Genomic DNA, 13214 nt, shown 5'->3' on the forward strand with positions numbered 1-13214 from the left:
CGAGAGCGCTAATCATATCGCAGAAAGTATGAAACTATCACTTAGGTGTCTTGGCAGTTTCGTATTTCCTGCAGCAAATGCCCTGCTTTCGTGTCGTGTGACTTTCATACTTTTCAATTGGCTGAGGACAGCCGTAGCTGAAGATAGAAGAACCATCACGAACGGCACTGGAGGTGGAAGCAAACTGCAGAAACAACGAATGTGCTACTGGGATTCCCACATTCCGTTAGTATGGGTAATATACCCATCCTGCTAATTTCCATGCACACAAAGGGAATCATTGTGGATAATAGGCACAGTGACTATAGACTCACAAATAACGCCAAATAATTCGAATAAATAACAAAATATAACAGAAAAAAATTTTGTCTCTCAAGGTGTTTCGAACCGTTACTATACATTCACCATGCTTCCCAGCCCTTCCCGTTCACCATTACACTATCAGTGATATGTGAAACAGAATGCTTCCAATTATACCTACATCAAATTTATGTATATGTCTAATAACTCACTCTACGCCTTTTTTTATTCAAAATGTAGTAGGATTACTTGCGCTTCTTAATATGATTATTGCACATGAACAGAGAAGCATATGTTATAAAAAAGTGTAATTTAACTAAATGATTTTCACATATTTATTATTTTGAATGTGAATAGTATGCGTCGCTTTATTGTTTTGTTAGTGTTTACAAAGCAGATGTTACGCCATTTCGGAATAGAACAATCAGCTAGAAACGGAGCTTTATTTTCGGATATCTTAAGCTTCATGCTATTTCTTGTCAAAAAGATTTCGACACTCTTGAAAGTGTTTCATGAAGTGGTATGTTGTGTTTCAGTACCTGTGCCGAGCCAGAATCTCGTCCGACACAGAGCGGAATGAAACATCCCTGTTTCGATACAATTAGTCCGTTCCCCAAGCACAGGTGGACTGAAACAGCCTCATTTTGAAACAACGATACAGTTTCTGTGTCTGGCTCGAGATCGAATCTGGTCTAGTTATCCGAGACAGGGGAGGAATGAAACACCACTGTTTCGAAACAGTGAACCACAGCCGTTCCGAAACACTGAAACAGTTCCACGTATCGATACACTGTATCGAAACATAGAAATAGTGGCCAAGTCTATTATGCAGATATTTTCAGTGCAATACAGATATAAAAATTAACTGAAGTTGCAACACCAAGAAGGAGTTCTGTGACATAAACTAAAGTCCGTAGGCATGTTTATACATCCGAAAGATAATATCTCTTCAAATTTCGCGCCAGTCGCGTGACATTGGCGTTAGTAGGGTCAGTGTTTGAATGTAAATTAGATTTGCCTTAAATACACACTGTCACGGTCGAGGGTGTTACTTACCTTTGAGATTGGACATGGTGTGTTGATGTCAGCTAGGAAAGCCTTCAAGGCGACAAAGACGCCATTGTGAACGTAAAAGCTGCTATTCCCGTATTGGTGCATTTCCTGACGTGAGCGTGAATTATAAACGACAGCTGTCAAATCACGTAGGGACTGTTTACCCAGTAATAAAAGTTTTTGATATTGTATTGCTACGAGTCGTAGTATTAAGAGACACTGGTTATACTCAAAAGTGGGTAGATGTACGGTGAACCCCTCCGCCAGTGTTCATGCAATTATTAACAGTATTGTGTGTGATTCACGAAATTTTGTCACTTTTTCTAATTCCTTTCAGATATTGTCTTAGATGTTCAAAAAATGGCTCTGAGCACTATGGGACTTAATATCTGAGGTCATCAGTCCCCTAGAACTTAGAACTACTTAAACCTAACTAACCTAAGGACATCACAGGATTCGAACCTGCGACCGTATCGGTCGCACGGCTCCAGACTGAAGCGCCTAGAACCGCTCGGCCACACTGGCCGGCTGTCTTAGATGTCTTTGAAGTTTCAGAGAATCTATACACGAGTTTAAATTAATGTCAGCAGAACTTTCGCGCACACTGGATGCAAAAGTAGACGCGAAATTATACCAACACAACAGTCAAATTGACGAACGTTTTAATCACCACCTACAAAACAGTGAAACGCGTTACCGTAAATTCATACAGGAACAAAATAAAATAAAACGACGAGTCATAGAAACAATTACTGCACAGAGACAGGAAGATAAACGTAAATTGTTTACGAAAGCAAAAACATACGTAGACAACAATATTGCTACAGTATCAGACGAAATTAATACAATCAAACAGTTGAACACCGAATTGCGTGATGAAATTTCCGATCTTAAATCAAAAACAGATACACACACAGCAGACTTTCAGGCAGTGACCGACAGACTTGAACAATTAGAATTAATACAGGATCCCGATGCCATCAAAGCAGACGTTAGAAAATTGAACGAAACCACACGTAAAATACAAAAACATATTAATGCTTGTGACACTAAAAACGATGATCAGGTAAAAATACTGACTGAAAAATATGATGAATTGGCCAGTTGTATTGAAGTTATTGAATGTAATAATGACAGCAAATCAGACGATACTTCACCGATTTCGTTTAATCAAACACCTGAATTCCAAAATTTACAGCAGACGATCAGTGAGATAGATTCGTCCAATAATACACTCCTGGAAATTGAAATAAGAACACCGTGAATTCATTGTCCCAGGAAGGGGAAACTTCATTGACACATTCCTGGGGTCTGATACATCACATGATCACACTGACAGAACCACAGGCACATAGACACAGGCAACAGAGCATGCACAATGTCGGCACTAGTGCAGTGTATATCCACCTTTCGCAGCAATGCAGGCTGCTATTCTCCCATGGAGACGATCGTAGAGATGCTGGATGTAGTCCTGTGGATCGGCTTGCCATGCCATTTCCACCTGGCGCCTCAGTTGGACCAGCGTTCGTACTGGACGTGCAGACCGCGTGAGACGACGCTTCATCCAGTCCCAAACATGCTCAATGGGGGACAGATCCAGAGATCTTGCTGGCCAGGGTAGTTGACTTACACCCTCTAGAGCACGTTGGGTGGCACGGGATACATGCGGACGTGCATTGTCCTGTTGGAACAGCAAGTTCCCTTGCCGGTCTAGGAATGGTAGAACGATGGGTTCGATGACGGTTTGGATGTACCGTGCACTATTCAGTGTCCCCCCGACGATCACCAGTGGTGTACGGCCAGTGTAGGAGATCGCTCCCCACACCATGATGCCGGGTGTTGGCCCTGTGTGCCTCGGTCGTATGCAGTCCTGATTGTGGCGCTCACCTGCACGGCGCCAAACACGCATACGACCATCATTGGCACCAAGGCAGAAGCGACTCTCATCGCTGAAGACGACACGTCTCCATTCGTCCCTCCATTCACGCCTGTCGCGACACCACTGGAGGCGGGCTGCACGGTGTTGGGGCGTGAGCGGAAGACGGCCTAACGGTGTGCGGGACCGTAGCCCAGCTTCATGGAGACGGTTGCGAATGGTCCTCGCCGATACCCCAGGAGCAACAGTGTCCCTAATTTGCTGGGAAGTGGCGGTGCGGTCCCCTACGGCACTGCGTAGGATCGTACGATCTTGGCGTGCATCCGTGCGTCGCTGCGGTCCGGTCCCAGGTCGACGGGCACGTGCACCTTCCGCCGACCACTGGCGACAACATCGATGTACTGTGGAGACCTCACGCCCCACGTGTTGAGCAATTCGGCGGTACGTCCACCCGGCCTCCCGCATGCCCACTATACGCCCTCGCTCAAAGTCCGTCAACTGCACATACGGTTCACGTCCACGCTGTCGCGGCATGCTACCAGTGTTAAAGACTGCGATGGAGCTCCGTATGCCACGGCAAACTGGCTGACACTGACGGCGGCGGTGCACAAATGCTGCGCAGCTAGCGCCATTCGACGGCCAACACCGCGGTTCCTGGTGTGTCCGCTGTGCCGTGCGTGTGATTATTGCTTGTACAGCCCTCTCGCAGTGTCCGGAGCAAGTATGGTGGGTCTGACACACCGGTGTCAATGTGTTCTTTTTTCCATTTCCAGGAGTGTATATTCACATGAATACTTACTGATGATTATCGTATTTTTTCTTGGCAAGTGCCCGGCAAGGTAAGGTTAGCAGGTCGCTTTTCTTGTCGTTACACATCAGACTGTGCACATTTTCCATTTTTCACGTATGTATGATTTTTTTCCTGTTTTGTTTGTATGCACTATGAAATATTTAAGATTTAACAAACACCAGTTGACTTTAACATTTTGCCTTATGATATCTCAACATCGTGACTACTTTTCTTTTTTTTTTTTTTTGCTGCTACATTGTGATACTCTGTGTACATTTTTGCCTCTGAACACTGTCTATGTTTTTGATATATTACGTTTTCTGTCATGCTATGCTGTATGCTCAATTATGTTACTATAGACCAGTTTTTATTTAATGGGTATATGATTTAAATGCAAGACATCATTTTCAGAGAGAAATAACGTGTAAAAGAAATAAATTAAACAGAAATGGGAATTTCAGCTTCAGAATGAATGAAAGAAGGTGCAATACCTCGTCACGAAGAGTAAATGGATCAGAATTAACAAGCATTAACAAGAATATACTATACACATCGTATGATAGCAGTCTTAACTAATTTTTTCTTTCAGAATACGAGGCGATTGATGCAGGCTGTCAGACAGAACTACACATCTTAGTTTTAATGATGAAATATGCTAGAAATAAGGAATAGTTGTATAATGAATAATGAAGTGACGTTTTTGCAGATGATAATGAATGATGATGAATAGTGATGAAGAGTATGCTACTATGGATAACGAAGTTTTTCTTTGCAGGTGATGATGGCAATGATAATGAAGTTTTTCTTTGCAGATGAAAATAAGATGAAGTTTATATATTTACTGTTAGTTAAGAAATGCTATGTAGTTATTTAAGTATTTGTTGCAGTTCGTTTTGACAGTATGTCTTATGTCGCATGGTATGATGACTGAAGGTTTTGGAAAGGACAGCTAGAGAACATATATATTTTATACACATTTCATTACCTGTTAATTCGAAGTTCACTACTTTTCAGCATAATATGCGTTTCTTCTTTCAGTTTAATAATCCATTTTGTATTTTTTGCAGGAGAAATTATTCACGAAATTAATATGCTATAAGCAGTTAACCATTAAACCTGTTCTAGTACTTGCATTTTTTCTTACCCATTTGTGTGTGTCATTCATGAATGTGATCACATATACTCTATTTGTTTCATAACCTTGCTACAGCTGACTCATGACGAATGACGTTACACATCTTAATTTGCAGCAATAACTCAAAAGCAAATATTGTTCTGCCCCAGTAATTAATTATTGATCTCAACGCAATGCATTACTAGCACAAAAAATGTATTACCAGTACCAAATAATGCTACCAGTTTAATGCTATCTTACCCCTAATGAGATAACCCTCTACATCCTTACATTTGTCCTCTAGCCATCCCTGCTTACCCATTTTGCACTTCCTGTCGATCTTGTTTTTGGGACGTTTGTATTCCTTTTTGCCTGCTTCATTTACTGCATTTTTATATTTTCTCCTTTCATTAATTAAATTCAGTATTTCTTCTGTTACACAAAGATTTCTACTAGCCCTCGACTTTTTACCTACTGTGTCCTCTGCTGCCTTCACTACTTCATCTCTCAAAGCTACCCATTCTTCTTCTACTGTATTTCTTTCCCCCATTCCTGTCAATTGTTCCCTTATGCTCTCCCTGAAACTCTGTACAACCTCTGGTTCTTTCAGTTTATCCAGGTCCCATGTCCTTAAATTCCCGCCTTTTTGCAGTTTCTTAAGTTTTAATCTACAGTTCATAACCAATAGATTGTGATCGGAGTCCACATCTGCTCCTGGAAATGTCTTACAATTTAGAACCTGGTTCCTAAATCTCTGTCTTACCATTATGTAATCTATCTGAAACCTGTCAGTATCTCCAGGCTTCTTCCATGTATACAACCTTCTTTTATGATTCTTGAACCAAGTGTTAGCTATGATTAAGTTGTGCTCTGTGCAAAATTCTACCAGGCGGCTTCCTGTTTCATTTCTTAGCCCCAATCCATATTCACCTACTACGTTTCCTTCTCTCCCTTTTCCTACTACCGAATTCCAGTCACCCATGACTATTAAATTTTCGTCTTCACTATCTGAATAATTTCTTTTATTTCATCATACATTTCTTCAATTACTTCGTTATCTGCAGAGCTAGTTGGCATATAAACTTGTACTACTGTAGTAGGCCTGGGCTTCGTGTCTATCTTGGCCACAATAATGCGTTCACTATGCTGTTTGTAGTAGCTTACCCGCACTCCTATTATTTTATTCATTATTAAACCGACTCCTGCATTACCCCTATTTGATTTTGTATTTATAATCCTGTATGCACCTGACCAGAAGTCTTGTTCCTGCTGCTCTAGATTACTGTCTCTTTTTACAGACGATACCCTCTTTCCCTTCAGTAACAATCGGCAACTACACACATCAAAAACAGTTTTGCATCACCTCGGTTCCTAGAGTTCCGGAAGCTGTACAGAATATTGGAATAGAGATCAACATAAACATCATTTCCGCCATTTTTATTGCTAATGAAAACAACAAATTGCATATTGTACCACTATACAGCGAAACCTTCAGAGGTGGTGGTCCAGATTGCCGTACATACCGGTATCTCTAGTACCCAGTAACACCATCTTGCACTGATGTTTGCCGGTATTCGTCGTGGCATACTATCCACAAGTTCATCAAGGCACTGTCGGTCCAGATTGTCCCACTCCTCAACTGCGATTAGGCGTAGATCCCTCAAAGCGGTTGGTGGGCCACGTCGTTCATAAACAGCCCTATTCAATCCAACCCAGGCGTGTTCATACGGTTCATGTCTGGAGAACATGCTGGCCACCCTAGTCGAGTGATGTCGTTATCCTGAAGTAAGTCATTCACAAGATGTGCACGATGGGGGCGTGAATTGTCGTCCATGAAGACGAATGCCTCGCCTATATGCTGCCGATATGGTTGTACTATCGGTAGGAGGATGGCATTCACGTATCGTACAGCCGTTACGGCGCCTTCCATGACCACCAGCGGCGAACGTCGGCCCCACATAATGCCACCCCAAAACTTTGTAAGTAGGCTGTTTACGTTTTCTTATTGGCAACGTTACATAGCGCTCTGTATGAAAATCACTGGCTGTGCTGTGTGCAGTCTGTGGCTAGTTTGCATTGTTGTCTGCCATTGTAGTGTTGGGCAGCGGCAGCTGAATGTGAACAGCGCGTAGCGTTGCACAGTTGGAGGTGAGCCGCCAGCAGTGGTGGATGTGGGGAGAGAAATGGCGAAGATTTGAAATTTGTAAGACTGGATGGCATGAACTGCCATATATATTACGATTATTAAGGTAAATACATTGTTTGTTCTCTATTAAAATCTTTCATTTGCTAACTATGCCTATCAGTAGTTAGTGCCTTCAGTAGTTTGAATCTTTTATTTAGCTGGCAGTAGTGGCGCTCGCTGTATTGCAGTAGTTCGAGTAACGAAGATTTTTGGTGAGGTAAGTGATTTGTGAAAGGTATAGGTTAATGTTAGTCAGGACCATTCTTTTGTAGGGATTTCTGAAAGTCAGATTGCATTGCGCTAAAAATATTGTGTGTCAGTTTAAGCATAGTCTTGTATAATTGTTCAAAGGGGACGTTTCATATGTCGACCCTTAGCCAAGAATACCTCACTGGAATCTTCTGATTTTTTTTCTTGTAGTTTGTGTAATTAGTGTAGCTATTGTTTATTGCTAGCGCGTAATTGTAGAGAGAATCTCCTTTGTAGTTGCAGTCTTTCATTGTTGTACTGTAAAACAGTTGTGGCATGTATGTAGATTTGCACCAAGTATTTCGCAGCTGCGCTTGCAATTAACTACATATTATTTTCAGTGCTATGTTAATGTGTTCTCTTATTTTTGCTCTTCAAATTGTGCTTTTCTGTGTTATCGTGTGAAATATTGTGACAATAATGGCGTGTGAAAAACGTAACACCAGGCTTCAAAGTAAACTGAGAAATAATAGTGACGACGAGCGTAGCTTATCAGCACCACTGTGTAATGAATTAACAGACGTTCAAAGTAGTAATTTGGTAATTGTGCATAGGGAAATGGAGCGGGCGGCAGATAATGGTGTAGAAAGTGAAACAGGTAGTGAACAGGGAAGCATTATCGATCGATCGGTCGGCAACAGCTCGCCTCAGGAATCCGAAATGACAGGACACAATTTCGCAAATACTGTAGATTCAGGTTTTGGGTCCTCACCGTTTTCTCAAATAAGTCAAGACACATTTTCTGCTTGTCAAAATGTGAATGATGCCGGTGCAAATTCACTGCCGAAAAGCACTGAGGAACATGTTTCAGACACCAGTGCACTGTTATTACAGTTAATGCAACAAATGGGACAAAGGCTTCAAAGGTTAGACACAATGGAGCAACACCAGAGACGAACACAGCAACAGTTAGACACAATGGAACAAAAGCTTCAAAAGTTAGACACAGTGGAACAAAATCTTAAAAAGTTAGACACAGTGGAACAAAATCTTAAAAAGTTAGACACAATGGAACAAAATCTTCAAAAGTTAGACACCACACTTGAACAAACACGTGAAGATTTAACTACTGAGTTACATAACATCGAATCGAAATGTCAAAAAGTCTGTAATGACGTAAAAACACAAATTTGTGAGCATTTCCAACCTATTTTTTCGCGTCATGAAAATGCATTACAGAATCACGAAGCAGCCATAAAAGAACTGCAAACTATTGTTCATGAAAATCACGACACCTTGCAAGCTAAAATTGACTCAGTTGCATCTACCGATTCGGTTACGCAATTTGCAAAAACTCAAGAAAACTTAAAGGACACAGTAGATACGATTTCAACACAAATGGACACTCTGAAACTTGGTTCAGAAAAACACACTGAGGAAATAAGTACACTATCGGAGAAAGTTGCCGAACTTTCGGATCAGTTCACTAACTTATCTGCAAAGGTAGATGATGATCTGAATGACACAAGACCTGTAGCCATCACTGACACAGAAGAATACGAACAAATTAAGAAATTCAAACAAAATCAGAATCAAATTAATACGCAATACAAAAGAGAAATCCGGGAAGTACAAGATCAGTTGGCACAAGTAATACAAAAATTTCATATTTCAGAGGACACTCGCGCTCCAACACGGGAAGAGGAACTTAGAAATACGGAAAAGCCACAAAATAATAACACAGGGCATTTCGGAAATTATGAAAGAAATTGGCAAGGTGCACCGAATTTTGAGATGGAACCGCCGACACGACGTAACAATGACCGATATGCGACTCGCCGACATGATGATTTTGACTATAAGCTGTTCGTTACTACACGTAAATTTAAAGCATTTAAGAATTCTGGCAACGACATTCATCCACAAGCGTGGCTCCATCAATTCTCTCATTGTTTTCCTCCCGACTGGTCATTGGACCACAGGTTAGAATTTATGTGTGGCTACTTGGAGAATGAACCAGCTGTAAGAATGCAATCGGTCATTCACGATTGTCACAGTGAAGGAGATTTTTATCATGCCTTCCTCTCAGCATATTGGTCTCTAGCTACACAAGACCGAGTAAAACATAGCATCATGATGATGAAACACTTTGAACAATCTGAATTTTCCAGTCTTGTCAAATATTTTGAAGACATGTTGAATAAGAATCAATATCTTTCAAACCCATAGAGCCATTCAGAACTCATCCGCATTTGCTTAATGAAATTGCCTGAACATTTAAGAAATATTATTTTGGCAGGGCGTTGCAAAGACGACATTGAAGCTTTTCAGGGACTGATACAAGAATTAGAAATTGACACACAGTCGCAGGATGCGAAAACAGGAAAACAATCACTACAGGTCACATCCGTCACAATTCCGCGACGAAAGAAATAATAACTGGACACGACAAGGCTATTCTCACAACACAAATTGTGACCAAAACAGACACCACCTGTATGACAACCGTTGGCAGAATAATAGTTACAGAGAAAGATCGCGTTTCCATAGTAATGAATGTGTCAGAGACAACCATAGAAACAGACAATATGGGAACCAAAATAATTATTATCAAGGGAGACAGAAGAACTTCAGACGCAACGGTCCACCACGCAGTTACGATTCCGGGAGAAATTCTCCACCACATGACCGACAAACAAGAAACTATGTCAACTACTGACATAACGACAGACCTGAATTTCATCAGAACAGGCAGGATTTAAACAGGGCTGGGCCCTCTGGGCAAGGAGAATTTGTAGAAGTTAGGTCTCCTAATCCCAGTAACGACGCGCGCCAACAAAGAAACAGACAATGACTCGCACCGCAGGCAGCCACGTGCGCCCGTTGGCTCAGGGAAAAATAACATAGACGCTAACCTTGAGAAAAATTCCAGTATCCTTTACCGACGTATACCACATGATAATTGCGTTAAAGTTGAAACTCTGCGTACTAGGAAGAGCAAAGGGTTACACCACATTTCACATGTAAAACCGTTTATTGAAAGATAATCTGCTTTTTAACTTTGTCTTTGCCATATATCTTTTCACTTTACATTGCTAGTAGGCTTTGTCAGACTTAGAATCTGTTAATATGCAACAATGTTTGAAGTTAAATATCCAGTCAAGAACCAAGAGAACTTATTTCAACAGAAATTATGAATGCATTGTTATAGTGAACAGACGCACAATGTTGTTATTTGTACATTCTTGCTTGTTAGTTGCACGATTACGTAACGACTATAAGGCTCACATACTTAGAACATTTACCAGTACTGCTAATGAGATTTTGATGCAACATTTTGGTTTACTTGAAAATACATTCTGGATTTAAAGTACTTTCTGTGAAATACCAGATGACACAGTGGTTAGTTTATGTGACAGCTACACGATTTTATCACGACACTACTAATGAGTGACAATTTACAATGTTGCTTTTGCGGTGTATCTGTTTTATATCTGCACAGTTTTTCTGAATTCTTCTGTAAAGTAAAACATGTTTTAGTAGTAACTTTTGTGCTATACCTACAAGGAGACAGCCTTTTCCGTAGGACAACAATACGTTACAGCACAGTACTTTCCGCATCACGGCAATAAGCGTAATAACTAAGATATCTATACGCAAAGCATTTCACTTTTGTGTATCATGAGGTAAGTACATTGACTTCTGCAGAACTTAGCTTTCGGAGGACGATACCTACAACACTTCCACAGAGATTATCTTACAACAAGATGCACAGTTTACCGCTACAGTACACGTATTTGAGTGATTAATTTTGTACTTAAAACATTTATTTTTAAAGATATTTGAAGTACAATGCTACAAAGGTTTTCCGTGATACATTTCATTCAATTGCTGTAATCTGTAACACCTGAGGGTATAATTACATTAATCCTCAGGGGGGTACACGCTTACTTTGTGTATCATGTGTTTGACAAGCACAAGGAGCCCCAGCTAATATGGTATTTGCTTACACAACTTTACACATCGGTACCATATTTCTCTAACACATAAAATTCACAGCTATCTGATCATTTAACTGAGAGACACAAACATTTTTTACTATGTCAGTGACACATGTTTACACAATTACACAGTTGGATAACTTCACCCTTACGAAATTGTATTTTGTCTGTACTTTGTGAACTGTTCATATTTTTTCGGAACCATTCTGATACTATGAGAGCTTTGAATGATGTATTTGGTATGGGATCATGATTTTTAAAGTACGTTTGAGGTAGATGACACTTTTGAAATGAGCAGAGAATTTTTTGTAGGTTTTAAAATATTCAGAAAGCAACGACGATTTTGAGATGTGATTGATCTGTTATAAAGTTATTATTATGATGACGATGTGTATTATGCTGTTGAGGTATGTTTATGATCAATGAGATGATGCTATATGAGGAATTTGATTATGCTACGTATTTATTATGATGAAATATTGAAGAATGTCTATGAATATGTATATGTGTAATAAGGTAAGGAATAATGAATAGTGGTTAGGGACTCTGACTTGTGAAGAAGTATGTTGGAAACCAAGAATCAAACTTTAAAGAGTTATGAAATGTGTGTAAATGCGTGAATGTATCACAATGCCAGCGAAAATTTTTTGGACACTGTTATATTCATAAGATTTTGTTTCTACACATTTGCAACGCAAATTCTCAACCCGTGAAATTTTGTATATGAGACTGCCACTGTAGTGCAAACTGGTGTTGTAAAAAATTCGGTAAGAAAGTTAAGTGACCCCCTTCACATAATGCGTCATGGGCACCCAGCTGTGCGACAGACACCTGGGAAAAAAAAGCCATTAGTGTGTGCCTTTCAGAGGCTCAGGTGGAGAAAAAAAGGAAGCCATTATCCTCGCTATTGACATTTCTTTGTAGAAAGCATCCTAAATACAACACGCTCAAACTTGAAAATATATGATTACACTGTGGAGCTATTAATTTATGATATTTACTAAAATGCCTAATGAAGTGATGGGAAACATTTTACATCTATTGTCTTTCTAGTTGAGAGATTGCTCATTTTGTTTAATATCTAGTTTCTAGCTGCACTGCAGCATTGTTTGAAATAAAATTTCATAGATGTACTAATATAGATATTTTATGCCTACATATCCAGTTAATAATCACTTTATGATGTACTTTCTTAGAAAAGAGAGCACAAATAGACATTCCCCTTCATAGGAACTGCATAAATAATTTTTTAAACGATTTGGTAACTTGTCTGCTACAGTAACTTATTGTGATGCATCATTCTAGTATTAAGATGTGACATAGGTATTAGACATGGCCATTTTTAGTGTAATATTTTTTTCTGCTTGAGCTTTGTCATGTTTAGGTATAAGTTATTTCATTTGCTGCTGCTGTTTGCCAGGCATAGTGCTACTAAATTTCACTTTGTATTACTCTGTTAAGCTAGTTTTACTACTGATTTATTTTTCTTGTTGCTGCACATTGGCTCATATTAGTTGTAATATTGCATTGCTTGGTAATTTAGATTTACTGTAGCGTGCTTTGCAATTTTCCATTTTTTTTGTCATTGCTGTTTGTGTTAATTGTTTTGTGCTGCTGCATTGCCTCGTCCCTTAGTATATATATCTGAGCTCAGTAGATTTAAGTTAGCTTAAGAGGGGGTAGACTATATAAGGAACTGACTATGG

Source organism: Schistocerca americana, chromosome 3 (assembly GCF_021461395.2).
Source record: "Schistocerca americana isolate TAMUIC-IGC-003095 chromosome 3, iqSchAmer2.1, whole genome shotgun sequence".
NCBI classification, from domain to species: Eukaryota; Metazoa; Arthropoda; class Insecta; order Orthoptera; family Acrididae; genus Schistocerca; species Schistocerca americana.